Source organism: Taudactylus pleione, unplaced genomic scaffold, assembly GCF_031769625.1.
Source record: "Taudactylus pleione unplaced genomic scaffold, aTauple2 ptg000231l, whole genome shotgun sequence".
NCBI lineage: Eukaryota > Metazoa > Chordata > Amphibia > Anura > Myobatrachidae > Taudactylus > Taudactylus pleione.
This window is the reverse complement of record NW_028284633.1, coordinates 5,097,888-5,120,793: the sequence shown is the minus strand read 5'-3', so window position 1 is coordinate 5,120,793 and position 22,906 is coordinate 5,097,888. Positions and strand designations below refer to the sequence as shown.

General features: G+C 46.1%; 1 protein-coding gene across 1 annotated transcript in view; it reads left to right on the top strand.

Moving 5' to 3' along the window:
- Positions 1–22,906, top strand: part of ITPRIP (inositol 1,4,5-trisphosphate receptor interacting protein) — a 102,954-nt gene that overhangs the window by 62,671 nt on the left and 17,377 nt on the right. Inside the window, exon 2 of the mRNA XM_088479394.1 lies at positions 17,466–17,725. The gene's annotated coding sequence lies outside the window, so the exon portion shown is untranslated. The remainder of the gene's footprint in view (positions 1–17,465; positions 17,726–22,906) is intronic.

The window sequence follows — 22,906 nt, the reverse complement described above, 5'->3', positions numbered from 1 at the left end:
TGTTGATGCACGTGCGGCTACTGCGCACACAATTCACAAACACAGAAAATAATTTTTTTTTTGGTTTGGACTGGAGTGTACTTTCGGGGGTTACAGCACCCTTTAACGGTCAAGCCAGCCGGCCCTTTACTTATGACACAGGCGCACGCTTGGCACTACTTTGTTGATGCACGTGCGGCTACTGCGCACACAATTCACAAACACAGAAAATAATTTTTTTTTTGGTTTGGACTGGAGTGTACTCTCAGGGGTTACAGCACCCTTAACGGTCAAGCCAGCCGGCCCTTTACTTATGACACAGGCGCACGCTTGGCACTACTTTGTTGATGCACGTGCGGCTACTGCGCACACAATTCACAAACACAGAAAATAATTTTTTTTTGGTTTGGACTGGAGTGTACTTTCGGGGGTTACAGCACCCTTTAACGGTCAAGCCAGCCGGCCCTTTACTTATGACACAGGCGCACGCTTGGCACTACTTTGTTGATGCACGTGCGGCTACTGCGCACACAATTCACAAACACAGAAAATAATTTTTTTTTTGGTTTGGACTGGAGTGTACTTTGGGGGTTACAGCACCCTTTAACGGTCAAGCCAGCCGGCCCTTTACTTATGACACAGGCGCACGCTTGGCACTACTTTGTTGATGCACGTGCGGCTACTGCGCACACAATTCACAAACACAGAAAATAATTTTTTTTTTGGTTTGGACTGGAGTGTACTTTCGGGGGTTACAGCACCCTTAACGGTCAAGCCAGCCGGCCCTTTACTTATGACACAGGCGCACGCTTGGCACTACTTTGTTGATGCACGTGCGGCTACTGCGCACACAATTCACAAACACAGAAAATAATTTTTTTTTGGTTTGGACTGGAGTGTACTTTCGGGGGTTACAGCACCCTTTAACGGTCAAGCCAGCCGGCCCTTTACTTATGACACAGGCGCACGCTTGGCACTACTTTGTTGATGCACGTGCGGCTACTGCGCACACAATTCACAAACACAGAAAATATATTATTTTTTTAGCACTTGGGGGGAGCACCCCTGATGGACAGAGCACCCCCTGGACAACACTACAGCACTCCTTTAGGACAGGGACACTGCACAGGACTTTGGAGTGGACACAGCCCCTATGGAGAACTGACTGCACAACACAGTCCAGCCAGCCCCTATGGACTTTGAAGTAGTGGACACAGCCCCTATTAACAACAGCAGCACAGCACAACACAGCCAGCCCATATGGACTTTGAAGTAGTGGACAACAGCAGCACTACACTACACTACACTACACAGCCCTAACTCCCACCCTCCCTCTTCACTGTCCACAGCCGAGTGAGAAAATGGCGCCGACGCGGGTACCTTATATAGGATCCAAAACCCGCGAGACTCGGAAGGCGGGATGATGACGTTTTGCCTCGATTTCAGATCCGAGTCAGGCGGGAAAAGTCGAGCCTGACTCGGATCAGACTCGGATCGGGGGGGTTCGGATTTCAGAAATCCGAACCCGCTCACCCCTACACTATACTGTAATCCGTCTTACTACTGGGCATGGCAATATATCAGATATATCTCCTGTGTGTGCTGATACGCTATACTGTAAGCCGTCTTACTACTGGGCATGGTAATATATCAGAGATATCTCCTGTGTGTGCTGATACGCTATGCTGTAAGCCGTCTTACTACTGGGCATGGCAATATATCAGAGATATCTCCTGTGTGCGCTGATACACTATACTGTAATCCATCTTACTATTGGGCATGGCAATATATCAGAGATATCTCCTGTGTGTGCTGATACGCTATACTGTAAGCCGTCTTACTACTGGGCATGGTAATATATCAGAGATATCTCCTGTGTGCTGATACGCTATACTGTAATCCATCTTACTACTGGGCATGGCGATATATCAGAGATATCTCCTGTGTGTGCTGATACGCTATACTGTAATCCATCTTACTACTGGGCATGGCGATATATCAGAGATATCTCCTGTGTGTGCTGATACGCTATACTGTAATCCATCTTACTACTGGGCATGGCGATATATCAGAGATATCTCCTATGTATGCTGATACGCTATACTGTAAGCCGTCTTACTACTGGGCATGGTAATATATCAGAGATATCTCCTGTGTGCTGATACGCTATACTGTAATCCATCTTACTACTGGGCATGGCGATATATCAGATATATCTCCTGTGTGCGCTGATACGCTATACTGTAATCCGTCTTACTACTGGGCATGGCAATATATCAGAGATATCTCCTGTGTTCACTGATACGCTATACTGTAAGCCGTCTTACTACTGGGCATGGCGATATATCAGAGATATCTCCTGTGTGCTGATACGCTATACTGTAAGCCGTCTTACTACTGGGCATGGTAATATATCAGAGATATCTCCTGTGTGCGCTGATACACTATACTGTAATCCGTCTTACTACTGGGCATGGCAATATATCAGAGATATCTCCTGTGTGTGTTGATACGCTATACTGTAATCCGTCTTACTACTGGGCATGGCAATATAGAGATATCTCCTGTGTGCGCTGATACGCTATACTATAAGCCGTCTTACTACTGGGCATGGTAATATATCAGAGATATCTCCTGTGTGTGCTGATACGCTATACTGTAAGCCGTCTTACTACTGGGCATGGTAATATATCAGAGATATCTCCTGTGTGTGCTGATACGCTATACTGTAAGCCGTCTTACTACTGGGCATGGTAATATATCAGAGATATCTCCTGTGTACGCTGATACGCTATACTGTAAGCCGTCTTACTACTGGGCATGGTAATATATCAGATATATCTCCTGTGTGCTGATACGCTATACTGTAATCCGTCTTACTACTGGGCATGGCGATATATCAGAGATATCTCCTGTGTGCACTGATACGCTATACTGTAAGCCGTCTTACTACTGGGCATGGCAATATATCAGAGATATCTCCTGTGTGTGCTGATACGCTATACTGTAAGCCGTCTTACTACTGGGCATGGCAATATATCAGAGATATATCCTGTGTGCGCTGATACGCTATACTGTAAGCCGTCTTACTACTGGGCATGGCAATATATCAGAGATATCTCCTGTGTGCTGATACGCTATACTGTAATCCATCTTACTACTGGGCATGGCAATATATCAGAGATATCTCCTGTGTGTGCTGATACACTATACTGTAAGCCGTCTTACTACTGGGCATGGTAATATATCAGATATATCTCCTGTGTGCTGATACGCTATACTGTAATCCGTCTTACTACTGGGCATGGTAATATATCAGAGATATCTCCTGTGTGCGCTGATACACTATACTGTAAGCCGTCTTACTACTGGGCATGGCGATATATCAGAGATATCTCCTGTGTGTGCTGATACGCTATACTGTAATCCGTCTTACTACTGGGCATGGTAATATATCAGAGATATCTCCTGTGTGTGCTGATACGCTATACTGTAAGCCGTCTTACTACTGGGCATGGCAATATATCAGAGATATCTCCTGTGTGCGCTGATACTCTATACTGTAATCCGTCTTACTACTGGGCATGGCAATATATCAGAGATATCTCCTGTGTGTGCTGATACGCTATACTGTAAGCCGTCTTACTACTGGGCATGGTAATATATCAGAGATATCTCCTGTGTGTGCTGATACGCTATAATGTAAGCCGTCTTACTACTGGGCATGGCGATATATCAGAGATATCTCCTGTGTACGCTGATACGCTATACTGTAAGCCGTCTTACTACTGGGCATGGCGATATATCAGAGATATCTCCTGTGTACGCTGATACGCTATACTGTAAGCCGTCTTACTACTGGGCATGGCGATATATCAGAGATATCTCCTGTGTACGCTGATACGCTATACTGTAAGCCGTCTTACTACTGGGCATGGCGATATATCAGAGATATCTCCTGTGTGTGCTGATACGCTATACTGTAATCCGTCTTACTACTGGGCATGGTAATATATCAGAGATATCTCCTATGTATGCTGATACGCTATACTGTAATCCGTCTTACTACTGGGCATGGTAATATATCAGAGATATCTCCTATGTATGCTGATACGCTATACTGTAATCCGTCTTACTACTGGGCATGGCAATATATCAGAGATATCTCCTGTGTGTGCTGATACGCTATACTGTAATCCGTCTTACTACTGGGCATGGTAATATATCAGAGATATCTCCTGTGTGTGCTGATACGCTATACTATAAGCCGTCTTACTACTGGGCATGGTAATCTATCAGAGATATCTCCTGTGTGCGCTGATACGCTATACTGTAAGCCGTCTTACTACTGGGCATGGCAATATATCAGAGATATCTCCTGTGTGTGCTGATACGCTATACTGTAATCCGTCTTACTACTGGGCATGGTAATATATCAGACATATCTCCTGTGTGCGCTGATACACTATACTGTAATCCATCTTACTACTGGGCATGGCGATATATCAGAGATATCTCCTGTGTGTGCTGATACGCTATACTGTAATCCATCTTACTACTGGGCATGGCGATATATCAGAGATATCTCCTATGTATGCTGATACGCTATACTGTAAGCCGTCTTACTACTGGGCATGGTAATATATCAGAGATATCTCCTGTGTGTGCTGATACGCTATACTGTAAGCCGTCTTACTACTGGGCATGGTAATATATCAGAGATATCTCCTGTGTGCTGATACGCTATACTGTAATCCATCTTACTACTGGGCATGGCGATATATCAGATATATCTCCTGTGTGCGCTGATACGCTATACTGTAATCCGTCTTACTACTGGGCATGGTAATATATCAGAGATATCTCCTGTGTGCACTGATACGCTATACTGTAAGACGTCTTACTACTGGGCATGGCGATATATCAGTGATATCTCCTGTGTAGGCTGATACGCTATACTGTAATCCGTCTTACTACTGGGCATGGTAATATATCAGAGATATCTCCTGTGTGTGCTGATACGCTATACTGTAAGCCGTCTTACTACTGGGCATGGTAATATATCAGAGATATCTCCTGTGTGCGCTGATACGCGATACTGTAATCCGTCTTACTACTGTGCATGGCAATATATCACAGATATCTCCTGTGTGTGCTGATACGCTATACTGTAAGCCGTCTTACTACTGGGCATGGCGATATATCACAGATATCTCCTGTGTGTGCTGATATATTATACTGTAAGCCGTCTTACTACTGGGCATGGCGATATATCAGAGATATCTCCTGTGTGTGCTGATATATTATACTGTAAGCCGTCTTACTACTGGGCATGGCGATATATCAGAGATATCTCCTGTGTGCTGATACGCTATACTGTAAGCCGTCTTACTACTGGGCATGGCAATATATCAGAGATATCTCCTGTGTGCGCTGATACGCTATACTGTAATCCGTCTTACTACTGGGCATGGCAATATATCAGAGATATCTCCTGTGTGCGCTGATACGCTATACTATAAGCCGTCTTACTACTGGGCATGGTAATATATCAGAGATATCTCCTGTGTGTGCTGATACGCTATACTGTAAGCCGTCTTACTACTGGGCATGGTAATATATCAGAGATATCTCCTGTGTGTGCTGATACGCTATACTGTAAGCCGTCTTACTACTGGGCATGGTAATATATCAGAGATATCTCCTGTGTACGCTGATACGCTATACTGTAAGCCGTCTTACTACTGGGCATGGTAATATATCAGATATATCTCCTGTGTGCTGATACGCTATACTGTAATCCGTCTTACTACTGGGCATGGCAATATATCAGATATATCTCCTGTGTGCGCTGATACGCGATACTGTAAGCCGTCTTACTACTGGGCATCGTAATATATCAGAGATATCTCCTGTGTGTGCTGATACGCTATACTGTAAGCCATCTTACTACTGGGCATGGTAATATATCAGAGATATCTCCTGTGTGTGCTGATACGCTATACTGTAAGCCGTCTTACTACTGGGCATGGTAATATATCAGAGATATCTCCTGTGTGCGCTGATACGCTATACTGTAATCCATCTTACTACTGGGCATGACGATATATCAGAGATATCTCCTGTGTGTGCTGATACGCTATACTGTAAGCCGTCTTACTACTGGGCATGACGATATATCAGAGATATCTCCTGTGTGTGCTGATACGCTATACTGTAAGCCATCTTACTACTGGGCATGACGATATATCAGAGATATCTCCTGTGTGTGCTGATACGCTATACTGTAAGCCATCTTACTACTGGGCATGGTAATATATCAGAGATATCTCCTGTGTGTGCTGATACGCTATACTGTAAGCCGTCTTACTACTGGGCATGACGATATATCAGAGATATCTCCTGTGTGCGCTGATACGCTATACTGTAAGCCGTCTTACTACTGGGCATGACGATATATCAGAGATATCTCCTGTGTGCTGATACGCTATACTGTAATCCGTCCTACTACTGGGCATGGCGATATATCAGAGATATCTCCTGTGTGCACTGATACGCTATACTGTAATCCGTCTTACTACTGGGCATGGCGATATATCAGAGATATCTCCTGTGTGCACTGATACGCTATACTGTAAGCCGTCTTACTACTGGGCATGGCGATGTATCAGAGATATCTCCTGTGTGTGCTGATACATTATACTGTAAGCCGTCTTACTACTGGGCATGGCAATATATCAGAGATATCTCCTGTGTGCTGATACACTATACTGTAAGCCGTCTTACTACTGGGCATGGTAATATATCAGATATATCTCCTGTGTGCTGATACGCTATACTGTAATCCGTCTTACTACTGGGCATGGCAATATATCAGAGATATCTCCTGTGTGTGCTGATACGCTATACTGTAATCCGTCTTACTACTGGGCATGGTAATATATCAGAGATATCTCCTGTGTGCGCTGATACACTATACTATAAGCCGTCTTACTACTGGGCATGGCGATATATCAGAGATATCTCCTGTGTGTGCTGATACGCTATACTGTAATCCGTCTTACTACTGGGCATGGTAATATATCAGAGATATCTCCTGTGTGTGCTGATACGCTATACTGTAATCCGTCTTACTACTGGGCATGGCAATATATCAGAGATATCTCCTGTGTGTGCTGATACGCTATACTGTAAGCCGTCTTACTACTGGGCATGGTAATATATCAGAGATATCTCCTGTGTGTGCTGATACGCTATACTGTAAGCCGTCTTACTACTGGGCATGGCGATATATCAGAGATATCTCCTGTGTACGCTGATACGCTATACTGTAAGCCGTCTTACTACTGGGCATGGCGATATATCAGAGATATCTCCTATGTATGCTGATACGCTATACTGTAAGCCGTCTTACTACTGGGCATGGCAATATATCAGATATATCTCCTGTGTGCTGATACGCTATACTGTAATCCGTCTTACTACTGGGCATGGCAATATATCAGAGATATCTCCTGTGTGCACTGATACGCTATACTGTAATCCATCTTACTACTGGGCATGGCAATATATCAGAGATATCTCCTGTGTGTGCTGATACGCTATACTGTAATCCGTCTTACTACTGGGCATGGCGATATATCAGAGATATCTCCTGTGTGCTGATACGCTATACTGTAAGCCGTCTTACTACTGGGCATGGCAATATATCAGAGATATCTCCTGTGTGTGCTGATACGCTATACTGTAATCCGTCTTACTACTGGGCATGGCAATATATCAGAGATATCTCCTGTGTGTGCTGATACGCTATACTGTAATCCGTCTTACTACTGGGCATGGTAATATATCAGAGATATCTCCTGTGTGTGCTGATACGCTATACTATAAGCCGTCTTACTATTGGGCATGGCGATATATCAGAGATATCTCCTGTGTACGCTGATACGCTATACTGTAATCCGTCTTACTACTGGGCATGGTAATATATCAGAGATATCTCCTATGTATGCTGATACGCTATACTGTAATCCGTCTTACTACTGGGCATGGCAATATATCAGAGATATCTCCTGTGTGTGCTGATACGCTATACTGTAATCCGTCTTACTACTGGGCATGGTAATATATCAGAGATATCTCCTGTGTGTGCTGATACGCTATACTATAAGCCGTCTTACTACTGGGCATGGTAATCTATCAGAGATATCTCCTGTGTGCGCTGATACGCTATACTATAAGCCGTCTTACTACTGGGCATGGTAATCTATCAGAGATATCTCCTGTGTGCGCTGATACGCTATACTGTAATCCGTCTTACTATTGGGCATGGCGATATATCAGAGATATCTCCTGTGTGTGCTGATACACTATACTGTAAGCCGTCTTACTACTGGGAATGGTAATATATCAGAGATATCTCCTGTCTGTGCTGATACACTATACTGTAAGCCGTCTTACTACTGGGCATGGTAATATATCAGAGATATCTCCTGTGTGCACTGATACGCTATACTGTAATCCGTCTTACTACTGGGCATGGCAATATATCAGAGATATCTCCTGTGTGTGCTGATACGCTATACTGTAAGCCGTCTTACTACTGGTCATGGTAATATATCAGAGATATGTCCTGTGTGCGCTGATATAGTATACTGTAATCCGTCTTACTACTGGGCATGGTGATATATCAGAGATATCTCCTGTCTGTGCTGATACACTATACTGTAAGCCGTCTTACTACTGGGCATGGTAATATATCAGAGATATCTCCTGTGTGTGCTACTGCTGATACGCTATACTGTAAGCCATCTTACTACTGGGCATGGCAATATATCAGAGATATCTCCTGTGTGTGCTGATACGCTATACTGTAATCCGTCTTACTACTGGGCATGGTAATATATCAGAGATATCTCCTGTGTGTGCTGATACATTATACTGTAAGCTGTCTTACTACTGGGCATGGTAATATATCAGAGATATCTCCTGTGTGTGCTTAAACGCTATACTGTAATCCGTCTTACTATTGGGCATGGCAATATATCAGAGATATCTCCTGTGTGCTGATACGCTATACTGTAATCCGTCTTACTACTGGGCATGGCGATATATCAGAGATATCTCCTGTGTGTGCTGATACGCTATACTGTAATCCGTCTTACTACTGGGCATGGCAATATATCAGAGATATCTCCTGTGTGTGCTGATACGCTATACTGTAATCCGTCTTACTACTGGGCATGGCAATATATCAGAGATATCTCCTGTGTGTGCTGATACTCTATACTGTAATCCGTCTTACTACTGGGCATGGCGATATATCAGAGATATCTCCTGTGTGTGCTGATACGCTATAGTGTAAGCCGTCTTACTACTGGGCATGGCGATATATCAGAGATATCTCCTGTGTACGCTGATACGCTATACTGTAAGCCGTCTTACTACTGGGCATGGCAATATATCAGAGATATCTCCTGTGTGTGCTGATACGCTATACTATAAGCCGTCTTACTACTGGGCATGGTAATATATCAGAGATATCTCCTGTGTGCGCTGATACACTATACTGTAATCCGTCTTACTACTGGGCATGGTAATATATCAGATATATCTCCTGTGTGTGCTGATACGCTATACTGTAAGCCGTCTTACTACTGGGCATGGCGATATATCAGAGATATCTCCTGTGTGTGCTGATACGCTATACTGTAAGCCATCTTACTACTGGGCATGGCGATATATCAGAGATATCTCCTGTATGTGCTGATACGCTATACTGTAATCCGTCTTACTATTGGGCATGGCGATATATCAGAGATATCTCCTGTGTGTGCTGATACGCTATACTGTAATCCGTCTTACTACTGGGTATAGCGATATATCAGAGATATCTCCTGTGTGTGCTGATACGCTATACTGTAAGCCGTCTTACTACTGGGCATGGTAATATATCAGAGATATCTCCTGTCTGTGCTGATACACTATACTGTAAGCCGTCTTACTACTTGGCATGGTAATATATCAGAGATATCTCCTGTGTGCACTGATACGCTATACTGTAATCCGTCTTACTACTGGGCATGGCGATATATCAGAGATATCTCCTGTGTGTGCTGATACGCTATACTGTAATCCGTCTTACTACTGGGCATGGTAATATATCAGAGATATCTCCTGTCTGTGCTGATACACTATACTGTAAGCCGTCTTACTACTTGGCATGGTAATATATCAGAGATATCTCCTGTGTGCACTGATACGCTATACTGTAATCCGTCTTACTACTGGGCATGGCAATATATCAGAGATATCTCCTGTGTGTGCTGATACGCTATACTGTAAGCTGTCTTACTACTCGGCATGGCGATATATCAGAGATATCTCCTGTGTGTGCTGATACGCTATACTGTAAACCATCTTACTACTGGGCATGGCAATATATCAGAGATATCTCCTATGTGTGCTGATACGCTATACTGTAATCCGTCTTACTACTGGGCATGGTAATATATCAGAGATATCTCCTGTGTGTGCTGATACATTATACTGTAAGCCATCTTACTACTGGGTATAGCGATATATCAGAGATATCTCCTGTGTGCTGATACGCTATACTGTAAGCCGTCTTACTACTGGGCATGGTAATATATCAGACATATCTCCTGTGTGCGCTGATACGCTATACTGTAAGCCGTCTTACTACTGGGCATGGTAATATATCAGACATATCTCCTGTGTGCGCTGATACACTATACTGTAAGCTGTCTTACTACTGGGCATGGCGATATATCAGAGATATCTCCTGTGTGCGCTGATACGCTATACTGTAAGGCGTCTTACTACTGGGCATGGCGATATATCAGAGATATCTCCTGTGTGCGCTGATACGCTATACTGTAAGCCGTCTTACTACCGGGCATGGCAATATATCAGAGATATCTCCTGTGTGTGCTGATACACTATACTGTAAGCTGTCTTACTACTGGGCATGGCGATATATCAGAGATATCTCCTGTGTGTGCTGATACGCTATACTGTAAGGCGTCTTACTACTGGGCATTGCGATATATCAGAGATATCTCCTGTGTGCGCTGATACGCTATACTGTAAGATGTATTACTACTGGGCATGGCAATATATCAGAGATATCTCCTGTGTGTGCTGATACGCTATACTGTAATCCGTCTTACTACTGGGCATGGCGATATATCAGAGATATCTCCTGTGTGCGCTGATACGCTATACTGTAAGCCGTCTTACTACTGGGCATCGTAATATATCAGAGATATCTCCTGTGTGTGCTGATACGCTATACTGTAAGCCGTCTTTCTACCGGGCATGGCGATATATCAGAGATATCTCCTGTGTGTGCTGATACGCTATACTGTAATCCGTCTTACTACTGGGCATGGTAATATATCAGAGATATCTCCTGTGTGTGCTGATACGCTATACTGTAATCCGTCTTACTACTGGGCATGGCAATATATCAGAGATATCTCCTGTGTGTGCTGATACGCTATACTGTAATCCGTCTTACTACTGGGCATGGCAATATATCAGAGATATCTCCTGTGTGTGCTGATACTCTATACTGTAATCCGTCTTACTACTGGGCATGGTAATATATCAGAGATATCTCCTGTGTGTGCTGATACTCTATACTGTAATCCGTTTTACTACTGGGCATGGTAATATATCAGAGATATCTCCTGTGTGTGCTGATACGCTATACTGTAAGCCGTCTTACTACTGGTCATGGTAATATATCAGAGATATCTCCTGTGTGCTGATACGCTATACTGTAATCCGTCTTACTACTGGGCATGGCAATATATCAGAGATATCTCCTGAGTGTGCTGATACGCTATACTGTAATCCGTCTTACTACTGGGCATGGCAATATATCAGAGATATCTCCTATGTGCTGATACGCTATACTGTAATCCGTCTTACTACTGGGCATGGTAATATATCAGAGATATCTCCTGTGTACGCTGATACGCTATACTGTAATCCGTCTTACTACTGGGCATGGCAATATATCAGAGATATCTCCTGTGTGCGCTGATACACTATACTGTAATCCGTCTTACTACTGGGCATGGCAATATATCAGAGATATCTCCTGTGTGCGCTGATACGCTATACTGTAATCCGTCTTACTACTGGGCATGGCAATATATCAGAGATATCTCCTGTGTGCGCTGATACGCTATACTGTAAGCCGTCTTACTACTGGGCATGGCGATATATCAGAGATATCTCCTGTGTGCTGATACGTTATACTGTAATCCGTCTTACTACTGGGCATGGTAATATATCAGAGATATCTCCTGTGTGCTGATACGCTATACTGTAAGCCGTCTTACTACTGGGCATGGCGATATATCAGAGATATCTCCTGTGTGTGCTGATACGCTATACTGTAATCCGTCTTACTACTGGGCATGGTAATATATCAGTGATATCTCCTGTGTATGCTGATATGCTATACTGTAATCCGTCTTACTACCGGGCATGGCGATATATCAGAGATATCTCCTGTGTGTGCTGATACACTATACTGTAAGCCGTCTTACTACTGGGCATGGTAATATATCAGAGATATCTCCTGTGTGTGCTGATACGCTATACTGTAATCCGTCTTACTACTGGGCATGGCGATATATCAGAGATATCTCCTGTGGCACTGTGCATTTTACGATACATGTTAAGAACAGATAATGAGCATAACAACCAGAACAAGGGAAGTGGCACTGTGCATTTTTCCACACTTATTGAATAATAACAGATACTGAGTATGGCATCCAGAACACTGGAAGTGGCACTGTGCACACTGCCATACATAATAAGAACAGATATTGAGCATATATCCAGCACATATAAATGGGAAGTGGTACTGTGCATATACACAATTAGAACATCCTGAGTATGGCATCCAGCACACAGAACACGGGAAGTGGCACTGTGCACTACCATACATAATAAGAACAGACACTGAGGGGTAAATTTACTAAGAATCGAGATAGGTTGAGATGACCATCTCGGGTGATTTATTCATTTTTTTCCTGCTTGCAAATTTACTAAAGGCAAAGTCGATTTCTCTCATCTCACTCGTAAAACTCACCTAAAAAATACATGTCTCAAATTTACCAAGAATCGGGATGACCAGCTCGGGTGAGATGGGAGCAAACTCTCTGCCAAAATCACTTTTCAAACTCTCAACCCCCTGAGCTGCGAGATGGTCAGAAACATACACAAATTTGTGTATGTTTCTTTCTGTAAATGGTTAAAATAGGGTTAATTTAATAAAAAAAAAATTACGTGAGGTCCCCCCCAAAAGACTAACCAGCCCTGGGCTTGCCAGCCTGTCCTGGTTCTTAAATTTACAGGGAAAAAAATGTGTAGGGTTCCACTGTAATGTAAGAACCAGCAACAGGCAGCAGGGTCAGAGCTGGTTTTAAATATACGGAGAAAAAAATTGGCGTGAGGTCACCCCTATATTTAAAAAAAACAGCCCTGGACCCTTTTCTAACGGGGGACTGATGCCACAGCCAGGGGTGCCCTTTCACCAGGCCCCCCAGCCGCAGTATCAGCCTTGACCATTAGTCAGCCTGGAGAAGGGGACCCCTTTATTGGAGGGGTCCCCAACTCGATCCCTGGGGAGTTGGGGACCCCTCCAATAAAGGGGTCCCCTTCTCAGGGCACCCCTAGCCTAGGCTGATAGCCCGAGGCTATCCCCAGCACCCTAGGGGGGTGGGAGCCAGGTTGATAGTGTTAGTGTGTAGTGTAAAAGAAATGGTTAAATATTGTCTTTAGTTGTGGAACAACAGGTACCAGCAAGCCTCACCAGAATGCTGGTATTTGGAGAACCACAAATACCAGCATGCGGGACATTACGGGCCCGCTGGCACTTGTAGATCCACAACCAAAGCAATACGTAATAAACACAACATACCCGTGACAGTAAAATTTTATTATAACATACATGCACACTCACACTCACTATCACACTCACACATACTCACCTAGTATCCAAAGTAATCCATAGGGGTACCTATAAAATAAATCCATACTCTCCTCTCCTATGCGTAGATCACGTCCTCTTCTCCATGTAGGCATCCAAAGGGTTAAAATAATAAAACCGAGTACCTGAATCCAAGCGGACTGAGCAAAGCTATGTGTTTCCACATAGCTTTACTCCGCGCAAATGACCAGGGCACACGTGGGCCCCGTCATTGAAGGAGCCGCCAGCCAATCAGCGGGCATCTCCGTCGGAGCAGCTCGCTAATTGGCTGTGTGCGGTCAGCGTGTCTCCCCACAGACTTACCTGCGGGATGCCGGTGGTTCGGATGCCGGCTCTGGGACTCTGACAGGTGTCGGGATTCCCCTTTGCTGAGATAATGACCAAATCCCACTCGGAGTTGGTCCGTGTTATGGGGGTGTCGCTGAAGTGGTTACGTACACAGACGCTGAATCATTCACTCAGACGGCAAATCTGCACCTGCCATAGGGCTAGTGCACGCTAGATGGTGCGACCGATGGTGGCGACTAAATACGCACCAGGCGGTATAAGAGCGTCTACAGATGCTCATAGTGGGCGTCTCAGTAATTGCGCATTTGTACGGATGGGTGCACAGAGGGAGGGGCTTTGTAGCTGTATTTGCAGAATGTTGCAGACGGGCACCCGCTGATAGACGCCGTCATGGCTGCTTTACGCCCACCTCTGATCCTGCCCATTGGCTGTCAGGAGAATTTCCCATGTGTGATCATTGATCAGAGCTAGATGCCCCTTATGACGCCAGTGTGTAGATTGCCAGCTTTTTGGCACATGGACTTAGTTACCAATCTGGAGAAATGCGTTACCCTATTATATTTACGTAAAGTGTGTTATATTGCGTTAGTTTGTGTCATGCTAACATTTATGTATGTAAGCGGTATAACTGGTGACAATGGGAAACCTGCATAGAATAGGTGCTAATAAATCAGATATCTCTGGGATGATTCGGTAACAAGACTATGGGGTCTAGTTACTAAGCAGTGTTAGGAGACAGAGTGAAAGGTGATAAACCACCAGCCAATCGGCTCCCAACTGTCATTTTTCAAACACAGCCTGTGAGATGACAGTTGGGAACTGATTGGCTGGTACCTTATCACTTTCTTATCACTTTTCAGTCTGTCTCCTAACACTGCTTAGTACATAGACTCCTTTATCTTGTATCGAGCAACGAGAAACCCTGTCCTGCTGCAGCGCAGTGCTCTCAGGAAGTAGTGAAGGGTTCTTTGCCTTTAAACATCTGGGCACTACCGCCAGTGCCGCCCTGTTTAACCCCTCATGCTCCCGATCTCCAGCTTTCCCATCATTCAGAGAAGTTGTTGTATGTACAAAGGCCGGGATTGTCTGGGGCACAGCCAGTGCTTGTTCTCTGTGTGAGAATACAGATGTTGTCACTGCTGCTCTCTAGTTAAGGAGGAGACAAATTCACTTTATTCAGCTGCCACAATCCAGTGAATTCCCTATGGGGAGAGCCAGCTGCCCAGCATAGAGCTCTGCACAGTGTGCAGCACAGTACAAGGAGGGTAAGTGCTCTGCACAGTGTGTAACGCAGTACACGGAGAGTAAGTGCTCTGCACAGTGTGTAGCGCAGTACAAGGAGGGTAAGTGCTCTGCACAGTGTGTAACGCAGTACACAGAGGGTAAGTGCTCTGCACAGTGTGCAGCACAGTACAAGGAGGGTAAGTGTTCTGCACAGTGTGTAATGCAGTACACGGAGGGTAAGTGCTCTGCACAGTGTGTAGCGCAGTACACGGAGGGTAAGTGCTCTGCACAGTGTGTAGCGCAGTACACGGAGGGTAAGTGCTCTGCACAGTGTGTAGCGCAGTACAAGGAGGGTAAGTGCTCTGCACAGTGTGTAATGCAGTACAAGGAGGGTAAGTGCTCTGCACAGTGTGTAGCGCAGTACAAGGAGGGTAAGTGCTCGTGCACAGTGTGTAGCGCAGTACACGGAGGGTAAGTGCTCTGCACAGTGTGTAACGCAGTACAAGGAGGGTAAGTGCTCTGCAACATGTGTAATGCAGTACATGGAGGGTAAGTGCTCCGCACAGTGTGTAGCGCAGTACACGGAGGGTAAGTGCTCTGCACAGTGTGTAGCACAGTACCCGGAGGGTAAGTGCTCTGCACAGTGTGTAATGCAGTACACGGAGGGTAAGTGCTCTGCACAGTGTGTAGCGCAGTACAAGGAGGGTAAGTGCTCTGCACAGTGTGTAGCGCAGTACACGGAGGGTAAGTGCTCTGCACAGTGTGTAGCGCAGTACAAGGAGGGTAAGTGCTCTGCGCAGTGTGTAGCGCAGTACAAGGAGTGTAAGTGCTCTGTGCAGTGTGTAGCGCAGTACAAGGAGGGTAAGTGCTCTGCGCAGTGTGTAGCGCAGTACAAGGAGGGTAAGTGCGCAGTGTGTAATGCAGTACACGGAGGGTAAGTGCTCCGCACAGTGTGTAATGCAGTACACGGAGGGTAAGTGCTCCGCACAGTGTGTAATGCAGTACACGGAGGGTAAGTGCTCCGCACAGTGTGTAATGCAGTACACGGAGGGTAAGTGCTCCGCACAGTGTGTAATGCAGTACAAGGAGGGTAAGTGCTCTGCACAGTGTGTAACGCAGTACACGGAGGGTAAGTGTTCTGCACAGTGTGTAGCGCAGTACAAGGAGGGTAAGTGCTCTGCACAGTGTGTAGCGCAGTACAAGGAGGGTAAGTGCTCTGCACAGTGTGTAACGCAGTACAAGGAGGGTAAGTGCTCTGCACAGTGTGTAACGCAGTACACGGAGGGTAAGTGCTCTGCACAGTGTGTAGCGCAGTACACAGAGGGTAAGTGCTCTGCACAGTGTGTAGCGCAGTACAAGGAGGGTAAGTGCTCTGCACAGTGTGTAACGCAGTACACGGAGGGTAAGTGCTCTGCACAGTGTGTAATGCAGTACACGGAGGGTAAGTGCTCTGCACAGTGTGTAGCGCAGTACACAGAGGGTAAGTGCTCTGCACAGTGTGTAGCGCAGTACAAGGAGGGTAAGTGCGCAGTGTGTAATGCAGTACAAGGAGGGTAAGTGCTCTGCACAGTGTGTAGCGCAGTACAAGGAGGGTAAGTGCTCTGCACAGTGTGTAGCTCACTACAAGGAGGGTAAGTGCTCTGCACAGTGTGTAGCTCACTACAAGGAGGGAACATTAACGCTTGAGGAGACTGTGTTGACATTCTGCAAGTGTAATAATTAGTTAATTGCCATAGAGGAGGATTATCAGAGTAACATGGTAACAGATAAGCTTTCATACTGTATATATGTACCAGCTCACCACCATTGTCTGTGGCTGATGAAGAATGGTACATGCGGATTTATTGCCGTGTACTCAGGGAATAGACAATCACGTTTCTTTTTAAGATGTCTGAAAAAAACCAAATCAATTTTTCTAATGTATTAATTTGTTTTCCTGCAGGGAGCACAGAGATATTTTGACTTTCCAGCCCCAGGGTCCTCTGTCAGGGCGCCCAGCCTCAGTAACACCCCCAGTCCACCTTAAGAGGGACCATGCAAAAAGTTCTGCTGCAGTTTTTTGTGTCATTGATGATGACATTCAGGAAATTGTGAGAGAGAACCAGGAGGAGGGCGGACAGACAGACAGGGGAACCCGCAGCCTACGTCTAGAGCATGGACTGAGTCCTGGCCAGGGAGAGGACCTCTGTCCCCCAGAGACAAGTAAGTTCCCAGCTCCCCGTCTCCCTCTCACTAACTTTCTTCTTGCTAAAAGTATCTGAGTGCACAGAGGCTGGGGGGGAATCCTGCAAGGAAGGGCCAGTCTCAGCCAAAATAATACCTCTCCTAATACAGTCAGTGCTGTCACTAATAATGAAGGGCCGAGAATGCAGCTCCCGGTAAGAAATTATTTGCAGGAACGGAGTTACCTTAGAAACAGCAGATGTTCAGGAAATACAGGGTGACAATAAATCCAGTTTTGTAGGTAACGTGTCAGATCTGATGATTACAGTATATGAGTGCGGGTCTCTGAGTGTGTGATTGTGGCAGGACTGTGAGGTGTATACATTCATTGTCTGCAGATTGTAGTAACGTGGGGGGGGGGGGGGGGGGCGTAGACCAAGGGGAACCACAAGGTTCAGGAAGCTTCAGGTTTGTAGGTTGTTTGTGATCAGGTTCCCAGGTGTTTGTAATACCTCTTTTCCACCAAAAACCCAGGTCAGACCCATTTACACTGCACCTTTCATCTGGGTTACTCCCAGGTCAGCCCTGTTCACACTGAACTCAGGTCTGCCCTGCTAAACCTGTGAGGTCATTAAAAGTGGGAGGTGACTGCTCCACAGCCACCAATCAGCTCATTTTAGGCATGATCCAGGTCAGATAACCCGGGTTGCACCGTTTACACTGCACCATTACCCGGGTCCATCCTGGGTCCAACCCTGGTAGCTACCTGGGTTGGATTGCAGGGTCACTTGACCCAGGTTATTTTTCAGGGACCCATTTACACTGAGCTGCGACCTGGGTAGACACAGCAAAAACCCAGGTTTTTGCTCTGGTGTAAAAGGGGTATAAGGCAGGGTGATGATGGGACCAGGACCCCAAAGCAGGTTTATATACAGACAGGGACAGGCGTCTGTAGTCCACAGACATAGGCCCTCATTCAGAGCCTCTCGCAAAAAGCGAGCGCTTGCTCTGAATGAGGGCAGCCGCTTTTCTATTAAAAGGCGGCCTCGTGGCCGCTCGCTAAGCTGTTGATTACCACCCACAGCTTTAGCGAGTGACCAGGTGATGGTCGCGATGGTCGAGACCATCAGGGCTAGCGACGAGACCCTTGCGGTAGGGTCTCGTCTACCGCAAGCCCCAGGTAGCTTCCTGCTCTAACACTAGTGATGTCAGTAGGGCCGCCTACAAATGCCAGGCGTTCCTAGAGGAACATCTCCTTTTGTCCGGCCACCCCCCCACCCCGCCTACAAAACGGGGCGAGCTGTCGATCAACATCGACAGCCGCCCCGTTTGCAGCGAGCTCCGGAGCGAGTGAATTTGTCACTCGCTCCGGGGCTTGCGCATGCGCACTGCGAGCACTGCGCGTGCGCAGGCCCTCACCATCGACCCGCTTGCGAGCACATAGCGCTTGCAAGCGGGTCTGAATGAGGGCCATTATTAGCAGTTACTTATATGGTGCCGGCATGTCCCATTGTGCTTTACAATTGGGAACAAACCAGTAATAAGACAAGACTGGGTAATAACAGACAGACAGAGAGGTAAGAGGGCCCTGCTCGTAACGAGGATTGGGACAAATGACCAGCTGGTGCAGTGGTTACAGCCGCTGATTCGCCACGCTGGGGCAGGTGCATGGAGTTTGTGTTTCCTCTCCCAGTTTATTAGACTAATTGGCTCATGATTAAATCGTCCATCCTGTGTTTGTGTAACTGTGGCAGGGAAATAATTAGGGCCTAATTCAATAATCGAGCACCCGCGAGTAAGTGCGGCTGTATACCATATTTACGATACATCCGGACTCACACATAGGACTGTGAGCAAAAACGTGAAAGTCCAATGTAAGATCGGGCCGTAAGGGGGGTGAATTGCTGCGTCGTTGCCGGCGTTTCTATGCCGTTGCGACGGCAATACGCCCCCTTCGGAACTAATTGGATCGATACGTCAGATTGTAAGCTCCACTGTGACAGGGACTGATGTAAATTATTAATAATCTCCTCCCCATACAGCACCACATAATGTAATTACATAATAATCATAAACTCTGCAGAAGGATTATCTCATTGCACCTAATGGTAAATATCTATATTTTGATTATTATGGACGTTTAACCGGCTGATGCATTGGGGACATCTATGGAAAGTTGTGGCTGTTTTGGCTCTAACTTGTATTATAGAATATGACAGAATGTGATTGGTTAATAAGGTTACAGGGGGAAATGTACTAAGCTCATAGTACTGTGTGCCCCAGGTTACCTCTGTAATAAGTTCTGGACACATAGGAGCTCATTCAGACCCGCTCGCTAAGGTGCATACTCTCGCTGCTGCCGATGGTATGCATTGTGCGTGCGCATACCTAAGCGAAAGTTCACAATGCATTCGCTCGCTGCGCATAGACAGCCCAGCAGAGTGAGTGACAGGAGAAGCCGTTTGTAGGTGGTAACAGGGGCTGGCCATTAGAAACAGGGGAGTGGAGGTGCAAACGCAGGCGTGTCTGAGCGTCTCAACGGCGTGTTAGAAGTGTGCATAATTATAATCAGCATCATTGTACATGTCACCTGGCTGGTTTTTACACTGAAGTGCTCGCAGTGCTTGTGGCAGGGTATGGTCAACCTCAAGCGATGCGATAGCATCCGATATTACCCGATGTACCGATGGTGGCATACACTTCCTGGACATGACGTGCACAAGTGGGCGACTTATACCAGGCTGCTGGGTGTCTGCATACACAATGTGATCGCTGTCTAAGAAATGCCGGGCGTGCTAATGCATTGATGTGCGGTGGCACTGCCTACGCAATTTACATTCACATCGTGCGAACGATTGCATCTAGCGAGCAGATCTGAATCAGGCCCACTGTTCCCTGTAATCGTTAGAGGCCATGGGGCCCATTTATAATTGTATATTTGAAGTATAATCCCCGAAATGGCCCATTTTCGGGGGTTAATCACAAATGTATGAAGGAGGCACCGCAGCAGATATCTCCGATACCTGCTGTGATCCCGCCATTCCCACCGCCGATGCTGCCAAATTTACCAACATCCGGAATGTGAAGACTGGCCCCCACAGCTACTGCCATCTGAAGATGGCGTTAGCCGCTGTAGTCTATGGGCTACTCTGTGCATAATTACTGGCAGAGGGATCCTCCGGAACCCTCCCCGGAAATGGCGGCCGTGCATGTGCAGTCAGCGTGACTCGGCACTGGCCGGCAGCTCTCTGGGCACATCGCAGGGACAGGCTCCTTTCAGATCCCGTGTCCTTCCCAGATGATACATCCGGGCGCTATGATCGCATATGGGCGGTAATGTCATGCCCAGATCACATTGCAATAGCGATCATTCATAAATGGGGGCTCATTTACCCTGTCTTTGTAATGGAAGGGGATAAGTAGCGAGCGGTGTGGTACCCTTAGAACACTGGGGCCACCACCTCTGTACCTCTATCATTGATGAAATGCCAGTGGCTGGTTTGGCCCTGATGAGATGACAGTATCAGGAGCAGAGGAAGCAGAATAGGTTACAGCGGGGATCTCATGCTGCGCTGAGTACAAGGGAGAGATTACAGGAAGGAAGGAAGGTAACTGACACTACAGGGCGTCATAGTACAGCCTATTACATCTGATGATATACCAGCTTCGCTCTCCCCAGGAAGGTTACTCAATAGAACGCCAGTGTCTGGTTGGTTGCAGTTTGTCTCCTCTACGTTCCCATGTCAGCCCAGTGACCACGCTGCACAGAATCCTCGTAGAGGCCCATTTATCAAAGTGCATTTAGGTAAATTCCCCGAAAACACCTGTTTTCGGGGGTTTACCTCAAATACTAAGTATCCCCCGAATGTATGAAGGAGGGACCGCAGCAGGTATCCCAGATACCTGCTGCGATCCCTCCATTGCCGCCAGCAGCCGCCTCCCCCATAGGTTTCTATGGGGGATGCGATGCTGCCAAATGTATCAATATCGGGAATGCGAAGCATTCCCGATATTGACCCCAGCAGCTAACGCTATCTGAAGATAGCGTTAGCCGCTGTGTCCTATGGGCACTTACCGCATTTCAGCCGGCGGAGGGATCTTCCAGATCCCTCTGCCGGCAATGGGCGCCGCTCATGTGCAGTCCTCGGGACTGCGCATGCGCAGTAGCCCGGAATGCGCTCCGGCCACATCGCAGGGACGGGCTCTTTTCGGAGCCCGTCTCCCTGCATGTGCCGGGTCATACATTCGGCCGGTATGATCGCATTATGCAATGCGATCATGGGCGGTACTGGATGCCCTGATCGCATTGCAAAATGCGATCCTTAATAAATGGACCCCGTAGTGCTCCGGAACCATCGTTACTTCGGAGTGAACACTTATAAGGCACAGATCCAGGGTCTGCTCGTTCTCACTGAGGTTTCCGATAAGCGTCTTCTGCGCAATCCTCCGAGCAGCACACTGCGACACAGAAGCTATTGCACCAATCCCTCGCAGACACAATAACCACACTAGGAATAGGTACAGCTCCATTTTATTTTAGTTGTAACGAATGTTCAGAACAGTAACCTGTAAGGGTGTAAGAGTACGCAACTAACTACCCAAAGTTACCTACCCAAAGGGTGATTTCTTCCCAGGAGAATTTCTATACCTAGCAGTATACAGTATATGACCAGTATATGTGTATCAGGTCCACTCCTGCAAGTAGCAATACGTAACAAGTGTACAGTTCCTGCAAGTAGCAATACGTAACAAGTGTACAGTTCCTGCAAGTAGCAATACGTAACAAGTGTACATTTCCTGCAAGTAGCAATACGTAACAAGTGTACAGTTCCTGCAAGTAGCAATACGTAACAAGTGTACATTTCCTGCAAGTAGCAATACATAACAAGAGTACAGTTCCTGCAAGTAGCAATCCGTAACAAGTGTACAGTTCCTGCAAGTAGCAATACGTAACAAGTGTACAGTTCCTGCAAGTAGCAATACGTAACAAGTGTACATTTCCTGCAAGTAGCAATACGTAACAAGTGTACAGTTCCTGCAAGTAGCAATACGTAACAAGTGTACATTTCCTGCAAGTAGCAATACGTAACAAGTGTACAGTTCCTGCAAGTAGCAATACGTAACAAGTGTACATTTCCTGCAAGTAGCAATACATAACAAGAGTACAGTTCCTGCAAGTAGCAATCCGTAACAAGTGTACAGTTCCTGCAAGTAGCAATA